The sequence below is a fragment of the Sinocyclocheilus grahami genome, unplaced genomic scaffold (assembly GCF_001515645.1).
Source record: "Sinocyclocheilus grahami isolate Dianchi unplaced genomic scaffold, SAMN03320097.WGS_v1.1 scaffold501.1, whole genome shotgun sequence".
NCBI lineage: Eukaryota > Metazoa > Chordata > Actinopteri > Cypriniformes > Cyprinidae > Sinocyclocheilus > Sinocyclocheilus grahami.
The window spans coordinates 102,778-120,727 of record NW_015505680.1 but is presented as its reverse complement, the minus strand read 5'-3'; the positions used below and the strand labels follow the sequence as shown (position 1 = coordinate 120,727).

The window sequence follows — 17,950 nt, the reverse complement described above, 5'->3', positions numbered from 1 at the left end:
GAAACATTTCTAAAAGTATCTTCTTTTGTGTTCCACAGAATAATAGTCATACAGGGTTGGAAAAAATACTGGCCGTAAGGACAGTTCATGCCTGTTATGGTGCCCATTGTATTGAGTTGAGAAATGTTTTCTAACACATTTCATAATGCACAAAATTAAACATGCATGTATTTATTTCAGTAATCCAGATGTGGATGTGGAGAAAAGCAGTGCGAAATGAAAACGGGACTACCAAGAGATGGAGATAGCTGGACATGAAATAATTGTAGCTACAGGGGCGAAGTTTGATGAACAGTGAGAGGGCCAGAATATTCTGACTGGACACACTCAGCTTTTGAGAGAGCTCGGGATAATTAATGTTTTGAGGGTGCTAGAGAATGAGATTTTAGGCCTGGTCTTGTTTATGCTACAAGCTGTTATTATTGGAGAGAACTTCGAGTCACCTAAAGTCATAATTACGTCTTCGTCACTTTCTGTCGCATTTATACAGCTTGAAATCTTCCAACATGTGTTCCCTCAATTTTCTAGAAGGATTCACGGTCACACTTTATATTGGGTGGCCTTGACTACTATATACTTACATCAAAAAATAAGTACAATATACTTATTGTGTTCATATTGTATTGCAAAACACTTTTGCTGCTATTGAGGTGGGATACGGGTAAGGTTAGGAAGAGATTTGGTGGTATGGGAAGGTTTAAGGGTGGGTTAAGACGTAAGAGATGGGCGAACAGTGTAATTATAAATGTTATTACAGAAATTAATTACAGATGTAATTACATATAGGTATTTTTAAAAATATAAGTACAATATAAACACATGTATGTACACAATAAGTGCATTGCACCAAATTATTCATTTAAATGTAAGTACATAGTAGTTAAGGCCACCTAATATAAAGTGGGACCGGATAATGAAATCATGAAATAAATGCTGCTGTGTAAATAAAAATAATTTGCACCCCCCATAAATTCAGAGTTAATGTTCCTGCTGTGTTTTATGTTTGGTCAGCAGTAGATGTCATCAATACTACAGCATAACTGATGCTAAACTTTGATGTTTTTCAAATCAAAGATTATTTATTCTCCTTCCAAACCCATATTCTGTTACTTTTTTTTCCCCCTGAGGAACACCAAAGCAGACATTTCATGAAGCTCCTACTGTGCCCACAGCTGATCAGCTTCAATAAAACCTTAAAATAACAAAAAAGTTATTTGATTTTATTGAGTTTATTTCTCATTTAAAGTGCATTGTCTCTTGTTGCATCATGTTTGATTTTGTTTCACTTGACATGTTAGAGCTACTGAAACACACCTCCTGATATGCAATTATTATAATTTAGAATTTTTATTCCTTCAGGACTTCTTCTGATGTTAGGGCAGCAATTCAGAAGAATCATGGACCCAGTCAGTGAAAATCCTTCCAGTTTCCAGCCCAAACGCCCTGCGGTAAGACATTTCATTTTACATGACACATCTTGCTGTAATATATGGGGTTAGAACAGAATGTATGTTTAAAAAGATTGCAGAAATTTTAGATTAAACGTAACTTAAGGCTGAGTTACTTTTAACTTACATTCAGCGAAATCTTTGTGTACTTCATCTATCTGCAAATCTTTCCCTCTCTCTCTTTTTTTGTCAGGCCATGCCAGTAATATCTATACTGTAGTGTCTATGGTATTTGTACTGTATATATGGTATTTGATCAAAAATACAATAAAAACAGTAATATTGTGAAATATTATTACAATACAAAATAACTGTTTTTCTATTTCAGCATATTTTAAAGTGTAATTTATTCCTGTGATAGTAAAGCTGAAGCCTCAGAAATCATTCTGAAGATGCTGATTTGCTGCTCTAGAAACATTTCTCATTATTCTCAATTTTGAAAACAGCTGTGCTGCTTAAAGGGCTAGTTCACACACAAAAAAAACCTTATTTACTCACCCTCAAGCCATTCTAGGCGTATATGACTTTCTGCTTTCAGACTAATACAATCAGAAGTATTTTTAAAAATGTCCTGGCTCATTTATTTCAAGACATAGACACCTAGGATGGCTTGAGGGTGAGTAAATCAGGAGGCAATTTTCATTTCTGGGTGAACTATCCCTTTAATGTTTTTGCTGACATTCTGTGTTACATTTTTTCAAGAAGAGTAGTATTTATTTGAAATTTCTGACACTTTGATCAATTTAATGTATTCTTGCTGCATAAAAGCGTTAATTTCTTCCAAAACGAAAATCATACTGACCTGAATTTGAGCTCTCAATATTGCCCGATCATTATAAAGTATATGCTATATAGTCAAAATCTGTCAACAGTACATACATCTGAAGCCCAAGGACTTCTCTTGCTGTCATATTTTCACTCATCCCATCTCTCTCCAAATCCACCTACTTTCTAGTACATAACTGAATTCGTAACTCAGACCAGCTGCAGACGATTAGTCTAAACGACATCCCATCTTCTCCCAGCTGTTGTCGGCAGTGTTGGTTTACCCCCTAAGAGCTGCTGACTTTCAGTTCACCTGAACAGTACTCATATGTAGATTATCTCAGACAGTCCACTTGAGGGTTCTTGATTGGGTCTTTGATCATCTAGTAGTCCTATTTTTCTAGGGCAGGTTGGATGCGTAACACAAATAATGAGCTACCGTGTAATAGAGCGGGAAATCGTCTTTGCCGATTCTCGTTTTTTGATGAGAAAAGAACATTGACGAAGACAAAAGCTTTGTTCAGGTAGGCAGACAAAAATCTTATTTCTGTATCCAACTCAAATCTTATTAATAGTGTGTTACGCTGCAGATGGTGATGTCACTGTTTGAACATAAAGATCAGATTTCATCACTTGCAAATTGTTTGAAAAACAAGCTGAAATTGGATGCAGTGAACAAAGTCAAAAATGTCTTTGATAAATTCCCACAGAAGCTGTGTCCCATCAAACGCTGATGAAAATGACCTCAAATATATTCTATTTTTGATTGATTCATTAGGGATGCTGTATCAGATTGAAAAATGTTATCTGTGTTTATAATGATGGAGATTATCATAATCAGATTCAAAGCACAGCACCAGGTAAGCATTAGGAAACTCTGGCTTCTGTTAATAAATGCACACACACGGCCAAAGCGCTCACACCCACAATCTGGCAGGAGTCAATCATGTGGAACCTTTGTGACCTCGTTATATCTATCTATATATATATATATATATATATATATATAATTGACGCAAGACATAGATGTACTAACCTGGTCAGGAATGAGGTTATATGTAGTTGTTGCTTTGTACCATGAAGTAATAACCAGATGGTGGCTTTACAAAATTATTGAATTACTTGGAAATACACGTAGTTTTCTGAGCAAGGGTTCAATAAGCAGTTTTCTTTTTTTCTCAGTCTATTAGGTTGAAGAGAACATTTTCTGCACAGAGCCATGACAATTCTAGGTAATGCAGGGTGCAGAACCAGGAAGACTTTTTGTACAAAACGATTTGCAAGGGCAGTGTTCCCAATTTTTTTTCTCTTTTTTTCTTTTTCTTTTCTAGGTTTGGAGTCAGTGATGGTCCAAGTACTGATCAGTGACACCAAACATGAAATATAGTTCTTTTCATCATGATATAATAAAGAGGAACATTATTATATCATTCAGTTTGTTTATATCAAATAACTGAACAGAATAAAAAAGTATTTGTTGAATAATGAAATATTGTAAAATAGTAATTAAAAATAATGTAAAATACTTAGGAATTAATTTCTTCACTTGCTTTTTTATTAATCAAAATGTCATAGCTGGATGACAGATTTCTCTCTGGTGAAGTATGCAGGACTTCATCTAGCCCTATCCATTTCTTACAGTCGACTGCAAGCCCATCTGCCTCCACTGTTGAGTGCATCTCAAATTCCAGTCAACAACCAATGCATAGAACCTGCCCTAAATGTTTTCTGTTCTGAAAATAATAATTGTTAATAGCTGGAATCATCTGTCCACAAAAATCTTATGAGATTGTGAAAATAAAGCTTAACTGGCACATATTGTGTTGCCAAATGTATGTTAAACTCACAGCACATGGAGAGCGGAAAGATGGAGCAGAATTTACTGTGAGCATGATACAATAAAAACATTGTATCATGAACTGCTTGCATGTCACACATCACTCTGAATCCTTCAGCGCATTAGACTATGTGCTTATTTAATTAAATCACAGCCATTTGCAATTTGATAAGCACAATGAGCCATATTGCAATTTTGATTTTAGTTCGATTGAAAGATGCTTTCCCAAAGCAATTGCACAAAACACTAGATTAGAGAGATTTGAGATATTTCATATTGTTATGAGAAGGGATTATGCATTATGAAGTTGCGGCAGGCCTCCAGAGTCTAGGTAATTAATTGAAAATGCTGTATATGTATATACATCTCCTGCATCATCAGACAGAAAGTAGTTTGACATTTTTTATTTGAAAAATTATATGCTTCACCTTTAGCAAGAGCTATGACAAAATAGAACATGGTTAAGTACTCCCTGTGGTGCCTGTTTAGAACTCTATATTTAGGCCTTGTTCAGGTCACACAACAGAGAAAATTCACATTTTTTACAAGCACGTCCCAAACCACATTCATAGATGGTTTAAAATCTAAATGAAATTAGATATTTAATGCATCTTAGTCTGAACGATCCTTGCAAGTTTGCAGTGCAAACAAAACCTTTTAATTTAAAGATTTAGTGAGCTACTTTTAATGGTTTCACGCATCGTTTGTGTTTTTATTTTATTTTTTAAAATATTTATCTTTTACTCCTAAAAACCAAAGCATTCGATTCTCATCTGATCTGAAATATGAGCTGTAGTGAATTTTAATTAAAAAACATTACAGCCTAATGCAGCTCCTCTGGACATCACACTATATATTCTCGTGCTCTTATTACTCCAAAGACAGACACAGGGAGTCTTTGAGCCTGAGCTAATGAAACATTACCAGCAGAATTTGAAAAGGAGATTAAAAGAATTAACCTAGGTGCTGGAGCCCCCCGATCCATTATGCAGTCTTATTTAATAATTGATTGCTGTAAGTGATATTTCCCATACAGATGATGATTAGAGACTTTGTAATAGCGTCCGTTGTTGAGATGGATTTGAATGATGAGAAATCAGTCCTACTGTCTCCAGCCATGTCTCTTATCTGTCTGTGCTAAAATGTTATGATTAGTATCAATCTAAATTGATGTCATCTTCAGTAGAAATCTTTCAGGGGACGCCATTCTGTCACAAAGGCCCAAACTGATTGTGATTCAATTTTACCATCAATTGCGACACTGTTGTAGTAACCACTCATGAATAGACTTCATATTCATCCCCTCCCTGTGCAGTTTGCATTCAAACATTGATCTGTCCTGCTTTGATGTTGGAAAATGTGAAACAAATGGAGCGATGAAGGAAGTGATCAAATTGGAACATGTTGCATCCCGGCGCTGAGAACAAGAGCTGTGTTATTGGCTGGAGCATTGTTTCTTATCTCAGCTTGAAATATGTGGAAAAAGTGCTGACGTTTTTATGACGCCCAACGCTGGTTTTGAATCCTCGGTTTATTCCTTTCTTTGTGTCCCAGCAAACCCTTTTATATGTTTCTGTGTGTGTGTTTCTCCTTTGGTAGCTGTTGTGGGGGGTGAAAATCAAGAGGAAGTTGAAAAGCGCGGCTCCTTTCCTGAGCAGGTTCAGGCCGCTAGTCGGACAGTGCTGTCACCAGTGCCCCCCGGAGAGTCTGGTGAGAAAACGAGAGGGATGAAAGGATTATTTGAAAATAATAAAAGGACAAACAGCCAGAGGCAGACGGGGAAGTACATAGATTTAGGCTCACCTGAAAACCTCAGACACTGCTTTCACAAACCCATATCACGAGGGACGATCAAAGGGATTTCAGAGCGCAAGCGAACATGTTACTTACGGTAGGAATAGCATGAAAAAAAAGGGATTAGGAGTGGAGAGAAAAATAATGAACACTCAAGAGCATAGTTCCCCCCGTGCTATGAAGAGCTTTTTAGAAAACTGCAGATGACTAAGCTTGTTTCCAGCAGCACTGGTCCCAGTGGACATATCGTGCTGAGAGCTGGGAGAGCAGGGCTAATGGAGCAGTAATCAGAGGGTTATTGGATCGAACCCCTCCTGAACGAATCTATTAATCTCAACCATCTCAGACCAGCCTGCCAGCCAGATAAATCATATTTGAGCCATTTGGTGTTTGTATTAAAAGTCATTTAAAATGCATGCATGGATTTTATTTAACAGCTATGTCAAATAAAACGATCAGAACCAGGGGCGTAGCAACCACTTTTTGAGATGCCTGCATTTGCCCTCCTAGTTTTACGCAGATCATTATTAAATCAGTGCCTGAATGGAATAGTTATGTACTCACAATCATGTCGTTCTGTGGAGCTCAAAAGGAGATGATTAGCAGGATGTATTCATCTTCGTCTCTTTTCTATGGAAACCTGTTTCTGCCTCGAAGTAAAAAAAAAAAAAAAGTGAGATCAATTTAAAATAAGAGATTAAGTCACATTTTAAGATAAGTTGTAATTGTGAGATCTAAAGTTGCAATTAACTTTTTATCTGCAGTAACACTAATACTTTTCAGTTTATTGTTTTAAATTCTGGTGCAGCATGTCTTAACTCACCATATTGAAATATATACTACTGTTCAAGTTTGGGGTCATTAGGTGTTTTTTTCTTGTTCACCAAAGCTGCATTTATTTGAGCTAAAGTACAGTAAAACCAGTAATCTTGTGAAAAATTATTACAATTTAAAATAACTTTTCTGTTTTAATACATTTTAAAGTGTAAATTATTGTTGTGATTATTGTTGTAGTCTTCAGTGTCACATGATCCTTTAGAAATCATTCTAATATGCCGATTTGCAGCTCAAGAAAAAATTAGTATTACCAATGTTGAAAACAGTTATGCTTTTGTGATTTTAGGATTCTTTGATGAATAGAAAGTTCAAAAGAATAGCATTTATTTGAAATATTAATCATTTTAATTAAAAAAATAATAATAATTCTGACCCCAAACAGTAGTGAACAGTAGTGCAACCATTAGTTTCTTATCAAAACAAAAAAAAGAACATTTGCAGCAAATAGTGACCTAAATTTTATTCTGGAAAAAAATATGATAGATTTCACTTTTCAGGAACTAACTCTTTAATTTCAAGTGGTTCCTATACTGCTACACAGAAAAGAAAATACACCAAAGTTATGAAATTATGAAAGTTTATTTAAAAATGTGTCTTAATTCCAGAAGTAATTAGTTTGTTTGAGAGCTTTGAAGAGGGCTGATGCTGCAAAGGCTGATCATGTTAGTTATGGTTGACCTAAATGGCAGCACACACAAAAAACACATATTATTACTTCACTTCCAACTATATTAACAGCCTCTCAAAAACGTCTGTTCTAGACACTTTTTGGTGATGAATTGTTGGGAGCTGATACAGACGCTTGAAAAGACTAATTGTACGGTAGCACACTTAAACTAACCCTGTCACTGAGATTAAAAGACACTTTTCTGTCCGCTTTGCTTTGTACAACCAGCATTTATTTATTTTAATGATAACTTATTTTAAATATGAGAGAGATGTGTTTTACACCTGGGATGTAACATATCCTGAATGAATTTGTCACTTTCTCAATCTCTGTCAAATAAAAGGAGGTAAAAACAAAACAATCAGAAACTAGCGTTTTTAAAAATTTTATTTTATCATTTAGCAACTGCGTTGCATGTCAGCATATTTTGAGAAACATTTTATTTTGTAAGTATTTTGTTTAGGCACAATTCTTGAACTTCTTTCAGGCTATGATTTATAGTGGAACTAATAGGGTGCTATTTTGAACGTGCAAAGGCTTCCCTAAAGTGTGTCATTATCTCAGTATATATAGGACAGCAGGACAGACTCTCTGAACTGTGATGGAGGCTGGTTAGCGCTCTCTCCATCAAGTTTGATCAAATATCCTTTTGCCACTCTCAGGGTCTGAAGCTGCTGCGTAACACTTCTCCTCTGGGCTTTCAGAACCTGACGTGTGTGAACGAGACACACACCGGGTAAGTGCACATCCTTCACTCGACTCAAGCCCTCCCCATCCGGCCCATTAAAATAACAATGCATCTCTCAACTCTGGCTTCAAACTGCTCGAGTGTAATTACTGTTTGCGTTTCTGACTCGCAAGCCTGGCACATGCACTTCAGTCGGAAAATAAAGAGCCCTAGAATAACTTTCTCTTCGTTTTTTACATCGCAGACCCACAATCGAGTGTGGTTTCCACAACCCCGCTACCCTTTTGTGAAAGAGTACCTTTTTTGTACACTTTTGAGTCCTATCGGCCACACACACACCAGTGCTAGGAGGATACTTTGAAACTGCAGCTCTCCAAGCACAAGCTAGTCATTTAAAGTAGTTCAGCTACAGGCAAACTACTGTTTTGAAAAAGTACTTAGTTTCACTAAAAAAAACTAACCAACTTCATTGAAGCTATGAAAGGCTTCAGTGTTTTTTATTGCTTTATTTATACACTGACGTTCAAAAGTTTGGTATTAGTAAGATATATAACAGCCTAAGATATTTAAAATGCATACGATATTTAACAAATACGTGCTATTCTACAAATAATGCTATTTCTATTCATTAAATAATTCATTAAAGAATCCTGAAAAAATCAATTTCCACAAAAATATTAAGCAGCAATGTTTTCAAAATTAATAATAATATTAACTGAGCTTCTTAAGCAGCAGATCAGCATATTAGAATGATTTCTGAAGAATTATGTGATACTGAAAACTGGAGTAATGATGCTGAAAATTCAGCTTTGCATTACATCAATAAATTACATTTCAAAATATATTCAAGTAGAAAACAGTTATTTTAAATTGTAATAATATTGCACATTATTACTGTTTTAACTGTATTTTGATCAAATAAATGCAGCCTCGGTAAGACACTTCTTTCAAAAAACAATTTTTTGACTTTAGTGTATGACTACTAACAAGTTATTATAATAGGTATATTTATCTATCACAATACATTGATATCTGTTTAAGGTGACATCGCTGATACATTGATTACTAATGGGGATTTTGTTTCATCCAGTTACTTAAATCTTTTCATTCACCAAAAAGATTTCTTCAATACACCAAATACAACAAAAAAAACTAGAAACATTATAGTTTACAGTATATACTGTGACTGAGTAGAAAACAGTGATGAACAACAGCTATTAAATATTTAATTTATATAGAACTAAGATTCATCAAAATAAATTGGATTTCCTAATGCTACTTGAGAGAGTTCAGGAGATTGTGTTCGATTATAGTTTCTAAAACTGCACAAAATGTAATATGACATAATTAAACCAGCGATGGAGCATGTTGTCATGCTGCAATGCTGATGGTTGGAAAAAGTAGCTTGTTACTGGAAAACATATTAGTTAAAATGTACTCTTAGTTTCTCCCAACAATATACACATCAGGGAAGAAAAAAAAATGCTTTATGCGTTTATGGGAGTGGCAAAAATTGCCTTTAGTGTTTTTTTCCATTAAATTTTGCTTAATTTGATATCAATAATCAATGTTTTCTCTAAATGTGAGCATAATTAAACTGACCCAATTAATCCACGTTTCTATGCAAAACGTTTCTGTGATTATTAGCATGTCATCCGTCTTGAGATCTGGACTGACTTCTGTATTCTGCACACGCAAACAGAATGATAATATAGGGGATTCACCCCTGCATTTAAAAGCAGTTGACTCTCATGAAGAAGTGTTTCTAACTTCGTAGAAAACACTTTATTAAAGCAAATAAATGGGTTTTGTCTCTCCTGCATCAAAACACACAGAGGCAGACTCTGTGAGCACCCAGTTTATCTTCTCAATCACCTCCCACTTTAGAATGTGTCAGAAGCCAAGCGCAGCAGATCCTGCTGAAGTGTTTAATTCGGCTTGAATTAATAGTCCTGAATCAGAGACTGCTCTTTCATGGGCTGAGCTAATTAACATTTTGGAGCCTGGTTATGCTGAGAATATGATGTATTCACCTATTGCTGATTGGTCACCGATTGTTTTCATTGTCCCGAGGTGAGTGATACAATATCTCTTTACATAAGGGCTCCTTTTAATTTTGCTAATCGAGTAAAAGTGAGTGGACGTACATGGGTGTATTGTGTGTGTGTGTGTGTGTGTATGTTTTCAGGTACCGTGGCTGGTTAGTAAGGCGGGCGTGCTGTTTGCTGTTTGTATGGGGCTGTGAAGTTCACCCCAGCCCTGCTGGAGACAGACGGCACAGTGTCCACGGCAGCGAGAGGTGCGGTTTGCTTGAGCACTCGTCACTGATTAGATGACATGCCACGTGTAGAGAGAGGGAGAGAGCAGAGAGAGATGCATTTGAGGATTGAGAGGCGCTCCTGTGAGGCTCCCATTGAGATTAAATTCAAATTTCTCTCTCCTCTGTTAATATAGAAGATTGGTAGCCACTTAATCTGACATTACATTAGATTGCATGAAGAGACGTGCAAACCTACATATTGTCAATGGTGACCAGTATAGGTTTTTTTTTTATGCTGTATTTTACTTTTTTTGCTGTATTTTTATTGCATATAAAATGTTCATCCATTTAGATGACAGTTTTAAAACAAACTAATAAACTTAATGTTTTATTTATGACTGATAAATATGCATCACAACTTAGTAAGAATAAATAATGCTTTCATACCTCTTGAACAATTAAATAGAATGTTCACAATTGACAGATGCTGATTCTAAGGAGTTTGAATAAATACATAAAAAAGAAAGATTATTTAAATAAAATCAAATAGATGCCAGCAATCAAATATAAATGTATGATTCATTTTTTGAGTGTAAAATATAAATGCAGTAAAAGACCAGCTTATACTATGGGATGCAAAATAGCAAACGTTATAAATGCACGTTGTGTCCAAAGTTAGTTCAAATAATCAGTCAGCCGTTTATATAATTGTTGCACTAAAATGAAAGCAAAGTATTAAAATGATTTGTAAATATTTAGTATGTAATTTTAGTAAATTAAATAATAGAAGACAATTTTGTCTTTTTTCTATTCATTATTAGAGTAAAGTTAAAATGTACAACAAAACACTGTGAACTCACAAAACTGTGTTGATTTAGACTTGATTTCATACTGTTAAAAATGATGGCTCTCAATAGAATAAAGTAATTGCAATAGAATAAACAATTGTCAGTAGAATAAAATGAAATAATCTCAGAATTACTGACCTGTCCCGACCCAGAAAGCAGAATGATAAATATAGAAGTCATATCAAATTTAGTAAGTGTGTAATATAACATTACATATGTTTGATATCATATGTGAACATTTTTCCATTGATAGCTCCTAAAAATACATTTTGTAATATAGCTCTTTTTCTAGGAACTTGAAAAAGAGCCGGACCGTAGTTTGAAAACTCTATCCATCTTAATGAAGCTCTATATAAGGTCACTAGACTGGAACTGGATTCACCTGACCTTGACTGAAGGAGTATAATTACATAAGATGCATTCTTGTATTCAAAAACAGTTCAGCAGAGCACTGTTGACCAATTGTGACCCATCACTACTTAAATGGCATTCATTTTATTTTTGCTGTCAACCATAAGCCACGTGTGCCATGTTAACTTTTCTCTTTGCTTTTCACCTTGGTTCAACCCAGTTAACATACACTCCGTCCATTCACCTAACTCAATTTGGGCCCTAACATTTAAATAACCTTTTATGTCCCCAAACAGCATTGGTGTGTTTTTCACTCTGGAGGCATAAGTGGTTTTGGTGTGTTTGCGGGGTGTTTATGTGATGATCCATCACACAATATCCCCTTTGTTTACTCTGTGGTCTGTTGTCCTGTGACTCTGTGTGTTTTTACCCAGAGTGAGGCATGCTCTGGTGGCAGCTTGTTCCCCAGATGAGACCAAGATGATGGAGCTGGTGATGCCTGAAGTCAGAGGTCATTTAGGCCCAACCCCAATTCTATTTTATACTCCTTCCCCTTCCCCTACCCCTCGCCTACCCCTTCCCCTTGTCCCTTGAAACAGAGTTTGCCATCACATGTCATCATATGTCGTCTAGCTCCTACAATACACACACCTATACTGGTGTGTATTAGAGCCTTTAATTACCGTTCTATATTAATGCGCTGCTTACTGACACACACACACACACACACACATATATCGGAGATCGCGCAGCTCACACATCCAGGAGAAAAGAAACTTGTCAATGCTGCCCCACGACTTTTATTAATAACAGTTTAAATACTGAATCGCTACATTATATTTTCCAGCAACGAGAGGATAAAATCGCTGTTTTTGAAGTAAACTCACTCTAAAAAGAGAAACGCTCTCTCTCTCTCGAATTGGCAATTTTTGAGAAAAGGCTTTAGCGATTTCTAATTATTGGGGGGACTAGCCCCCCTCAGTGTCTACGGTGGTTATCGCCCTGATCAGACATGACAATATGTTGTGGCACTATCGTGCAGTCTATAATGATATGACGTTAGTTAGCAAATATTAGCGATTTTTTTGCAAACATTTCTCTGAGTAACATGACCATAAATATGAACAAGCCATGTTGCCCCTGAAGCCGGTTTACGCTGAGATAATTCATACCCATTCTTTTGAAGTTTGGTCCCGAAAAATCTTCGTTTGAAGGGCTGTCTGGCCCTTCCCCTACCCCTCCAATCAAAAGAGAATTGAGACACCCCTACCCCTTCACGTGAACGCACAAAATGGAGGGGTAGGGGAAAGGGGAAGGGCTAAGGGGTAGAATTGGGTTTGGGCCTTAGGCAGACTTCTGGCCCTCACACAGACCTTCATCTCCACCTGCCTGCTCAGGTCTGAATGCAGTTCTCATTCTGAAAGCAAAGCAGAAGAAGGTCATTCTTCTGAAGTTCATTCAGCCAGAGTTGCTTAATGCTTGAGGTAGATCTTTTGTTTTGTAAACTTGAATAATATGGTGTTCAGCATTCAAAGTGTAACAGAAATTTAAAATGGTCACATTTCTTTAGGTTTAAAATATAACCCTTGGTAGGGTCGAAAAGTCCACATTGAAAATATGAGATTTAAAATCCAATTTAAACCTGAAATTGAAGTTTTAGGATTCAAGGATATGCCAAATGGAGAAATATTTCACCTCATGCATTCCTTGGTCACTAATCAAATAAGGAAACTTGAGTGTTCAGATGGTCAGTGTCACCACTATTTTACACCATTTTAATCATCAGAAGCTTTTTTGCAGTTCACTTGAATTATTCTGACTTAAAAAAATAGCTCAAATATATAGCCTTTCAGTTAATATGAGTTCACAAAAGCTGCATAGCTGCACTGAATAATTACAAAGCGCTTAAATTGAAGGGCAGAATGTCCCTGTTGCTTGACATGTCATGTCAACTATCCATCTGCATGTAGAAATTTTATCATTTTCAACTGATTTCTCACCACGCTCTCTTTCAGGATGGTGAGCTGGATGTTGCTGAAGGTCTTCAGTTTAATGTTCTGCAGTGTGCAGGTCAACCTCAACCAGCTGGCAGCTTTACATCGTGCCACACAACTGGTAACCACACATCCAGCCTTTGTTTCTTCACCCCATTCTCTCATATCACCTGTTTTCCCTCCCTGTAGGCATCCTGTGCTTCATGCATTTAATGCTTTCATTCTTCCGTTCTTCCTATATCTCATTAGTCTTCGCTGCTTTTCTTCTTTCACCACTGTTTTTCTTCAAGTTTCTTCTTTTTTATTTATCTGTTTTTCACATTTGCAGTGTTTTTTTTTCTGAACCAAATTCAATTATTCTCGATTTCGCTGTATGATATTGGGATTTAAATATATGAAGCTGAAGGCTGCTCTCTTTATCAAAATGCTCTTTTTGTGTATGCCTCTTTCTTTTGCCTTCTCTCAACCTATTGCTCCATTTATCCTGTTTACACATTTATTTTTATTGCAGTCAGGTTTTTCACCTCAGGCTTTTGGTCACACATAACCCTTTATATGGAAGTAAAAGCACACTTTGAAAAGCTTTTTGTAGCATTCGATTGGGCAAGTGCAATATGAAACAAACATCAGAGAACCGATTAGACCTCATCTGTTTGTCTGATTTTATAACCAATTAAACATCCATCCCACATCACAACCAGAAATCATCTCTCTGGCCTCAATCCATGCGCATCATTCCTGAAAATATTGAGCTCACCTGCAGGTCGGATATTCACTGCCCACCTGAATAGCACAGATACAATTTTGTACCACTCAGTGTAACTCCACAAAAAGACAGTTTGAAAGAATTCAGTATGTATAATGCAAAAATCATATTTATTATCAACACTGTTTCCTTGTTTTCCAGTAAAAATATTGAAGTATCCTTAAAACTAGTGTTTTTTAGCTATATACTTTCAATCTCATGAGTGTAGATGATTACATATAGGGATATAAATGACTGTATTTGCTGCATTCTCATTTTCTGCAGTGTTTTAACAAAAGTATCAATCTATTTTTATGCTCACCATGTTTCTGCTACTGTAGTTAAAATAACCACATCTGCAGCTCTTGTAGAGCTTTACATCTTTATCAGGGGAAAGAAGCAACACGTACGGAGCGTTTGGCTCTAGATAAAAATATTAGAGGATATAATGCCAAAAGATCATTGCCATAAACGCCCCTGAGTGCTCATGGTGTGTACAGCTCTGTTGTTTTGACATGTTGCTCACTTTAAAGGGGTCATATGACGTTGCTAAAAATAACATTATTTTGTGTATTTGGTGTAATGAAATGTGTTTATGCAGTTTAAGGTTCTGAAACGCATCGATTTTTACAAAGCTCATCAGTCTGAAAAGCGAGGTGTGCTCTGATTGGCCAGCTATCCAGTGCGTTGTGATTGGCTGAATACCTCAAGCGTGTGACGGAAATGTTACGCCCCTTACCATACTGTGATGCCCTGTCCAGCCGGAGCGACGAGACAAAAACATTAAAACCCATTATAAACGAGGCATTTGTTGCATCCAGTGGGGACATGTCTTTTTATGCGTTGCGTTGCTTATCACGCTGCGTATCGCGCTGCGTAAACATAAAACCATGTCTGCATTTGTGATCGGAGAAAAGACAAACAACAAGCGCTACTCTACACTGCTCAAAACTCGCATTTGAATCATCAGTGGCTAATTCTTCTAATATGAAAACATACTTAGGCTGTGAGTCAGAAGCACCAGACTGTCCTTGCAAAGTTGGAATTGCCCCACTTTATAGAAACAGACACCGACATTGTAGGCTACTGGTTCAGGAAACAGTACTCGTTCTCTATAAAACGCGTTGCTGAATATTTGGGTTGAACTGTTCAGGAACAGTGTTGTAAATACAACTGAACCACTGATTTCTATTTGTGTCCTCTTTTGGAAGGCCAAACAAAGTAGTTTCGCTTTCACAACGAAACACACAGCGCCTTCACGACATGGCGGCGGTGCCGGTAACAATCTTTCTTTGCGTGAACATTTGGGCGGCGTTATGCAAATCTTCCCACATCATGACGTAGACATGTGGGGGCGTGTTAGAACGAGCCGTTTTAGGTAGGCGTGGTTAACTTTTATAAAGAATATCTCTTTGGATCTGAGACTTTAGTCTTTGTAACTTTACAGATCTTCTTTATGCACCAAGAGCTTGTAACACTCCAAAGAGAAAGGAAAAATTTAAATCGCATCATATGACCCCCTAAAACAATTTACAATTCGAGTCTATCTGAAATATTTCTTATGAACAGCTGTTTTTGGCAACTAAAGTTTTTGCAGTGTAGACTCTAGGTATACAAATCTTATGATTGTTTTATAGATGGAATATTATGGGTAGAGTACTTGATTAGAGTTAAGATGAACAGTGTTGTGCTTGCTATAATAGGGCTATTGTAACCTTTAACCTGCTCTTGGGTCTCAGAGTTTATGTTCAATAAAGATGCAGCAGAAGATATTGGCACAGTTGGTACAAAGGGTCTGGAAACACAATCGCAGTGCCATTTTCTGAAGTACAAAAACAGTTCATTTATAGGTTAATTTTCAAGTGTACACGTACTGCTGAACTCTATTTCTAACTGCTCTGAAGTATCCTCTCATTTAGTCTGTGTGTGTTGTAGAAATCTCCACTGGTCTATGTGTGTGTTCGGCAGAGTGGCATCTATCACGCTCTCATTTGTCTGACTCTTTTCTGACACAACTTGAGGGTTCCCTACACCATTTACCCAGCCCACGTCCAACAATCCTGGCTAAGGTATATATATATACACACACACACCGAAACCACAAAAATACTCACCCTGTAGCGCCCACAGAGTTGTAGTTTGCTTAGAAACCTTCTTACCACATACATACCCCCACAGTTCACATGCTTTCCTTACATCACAGCTCTGTTTGTGTCTGCTGGTTTTGTTTAAAAGAATGTTCTTGTTCATTTGTTTTGCACTAGTTTGGTGCAAACACAGCAGTTTCTAAAGCACAGTGCACTTATTCAGTCTGTTACACAACCAATGGAAGCACCTGTACACATTTAACAGGGCATAATGGTTTGGTAACTAATGAAACGTACAATTCTTAAAGAATCATGGCACAGAGTGCTGGAAACGGCAGTCGACCGCAGAGAGGGATTGGTAGGGGTAAATAGTTTCCTCCTGCAGGTAACGGAAGACAAACTCCAGGACGCAGGGAAGTTTGTGCTTTGTTTACAAGGCTACATCAGTAATTACTTAATTGCTGTTTATACAGATTGCTGTGTCAGTAATTGTTAATATATTTATGATATGCATCAAGCTTATGGTGCAATGCTTGATTGACATATGAATGCAAAATTTATAGTGTATAGATCAGCTTGAAGAATTCACAGTTTTTTCATTTTCGAAACAAAATTAGCTGTTGTTTTGGTCAAGTTTCAAATGTACCATGAATTCACTGAAAAAAAAAAGAGTTGAAACTTTTGAAAGAAGAGGTAAATATATTATGTAGACCAGTGGTTCCTCTTCGGGAACGAGACGCTGCGTCGGAAAACGCTAGGGGAACACCTTCAGCGATACCAAGCTCTGAATCATATGTGTAATCAGTCGAACAATGGGCGAGACGTCAGCGGCGGGTGACGTCATGACCAGGAAGCTTTAAAAGCACGTGAGGTGCAGCCGGCGCTAGCTTTCTGTCATTCAGCAAAGCTCTCTGTATGGGGGGGGTTCGCAGCTGGATCTGGTGGAGGGAATGGAGACAGGCGAGTCCCTATCTTCTTCCTCCCCTGCCAGATCCACTGCCCGCTCGCTGGGATCGGAAGCCCGTTCTGCGGCTACTTCCCCCCGGAGAGCGGGCTCGGCGCTTTTCCTATCTTCCGAGGAGGAGGTTGATGTGGAGAGCATCGAGGATTCGCCCCCTCAATCCTCATATAGGGAGGTCCAAAAACAGAGCGTTGCCTCTCGCGCTCCCCCGCAGCGGGACCGAGGCCGGCAGCGCTCTAGGTTGGGGGCTTCTAAGGCGAGGCCCGATCTGAGGGTCGTGCTTCAGTCGAGGAAGCCCTCGACGTAGCGGTCCTGACAGACATAAATCCAGGACTGCTGAGGGCGGCCCCTACTGGGGGAGAGCGGGGTACACCGCATTACACAGTGTCCGTCTCTCCTCAGCGCCCTCAGGGAACCGTTCTGCCAACCCTGCCAGTGTGCCAGGGCGCAGCGGTCTCCAGCAAAGTTTTCTCTCTGTATTTTCCACCCGGAAACGTAAACGGCCAAGAGCCTCGCCACCCTTTTGGGGGTCTCTCAAGCAGCTAGTTCGGCGATCTCCTGCTGGTCCGCCGCTTCAGGGCACCCAGCTAGCAGCTCCAAAGACACCAGAGGCCAGTCTCGAGAGACTGGTTCCCTTAGTAGATTATATAGCAGTGTGGAAACTACTG

General features: G+C 37.7%; 1 pseudogene; it reads left to right on the top strand.

The window, feature by feature from the left end:
- Window positions 1-1,348: 1,348 nt before the first annotated feature.
- The window catches only part of LOC107554398 (glycerol-3-phosphate acyltransferase 2, mitochondrial-like), a 40,376-nt pseudogene continuing 23,774 nt past the window's right edge, over window positions 1,349-17,950 (top strand).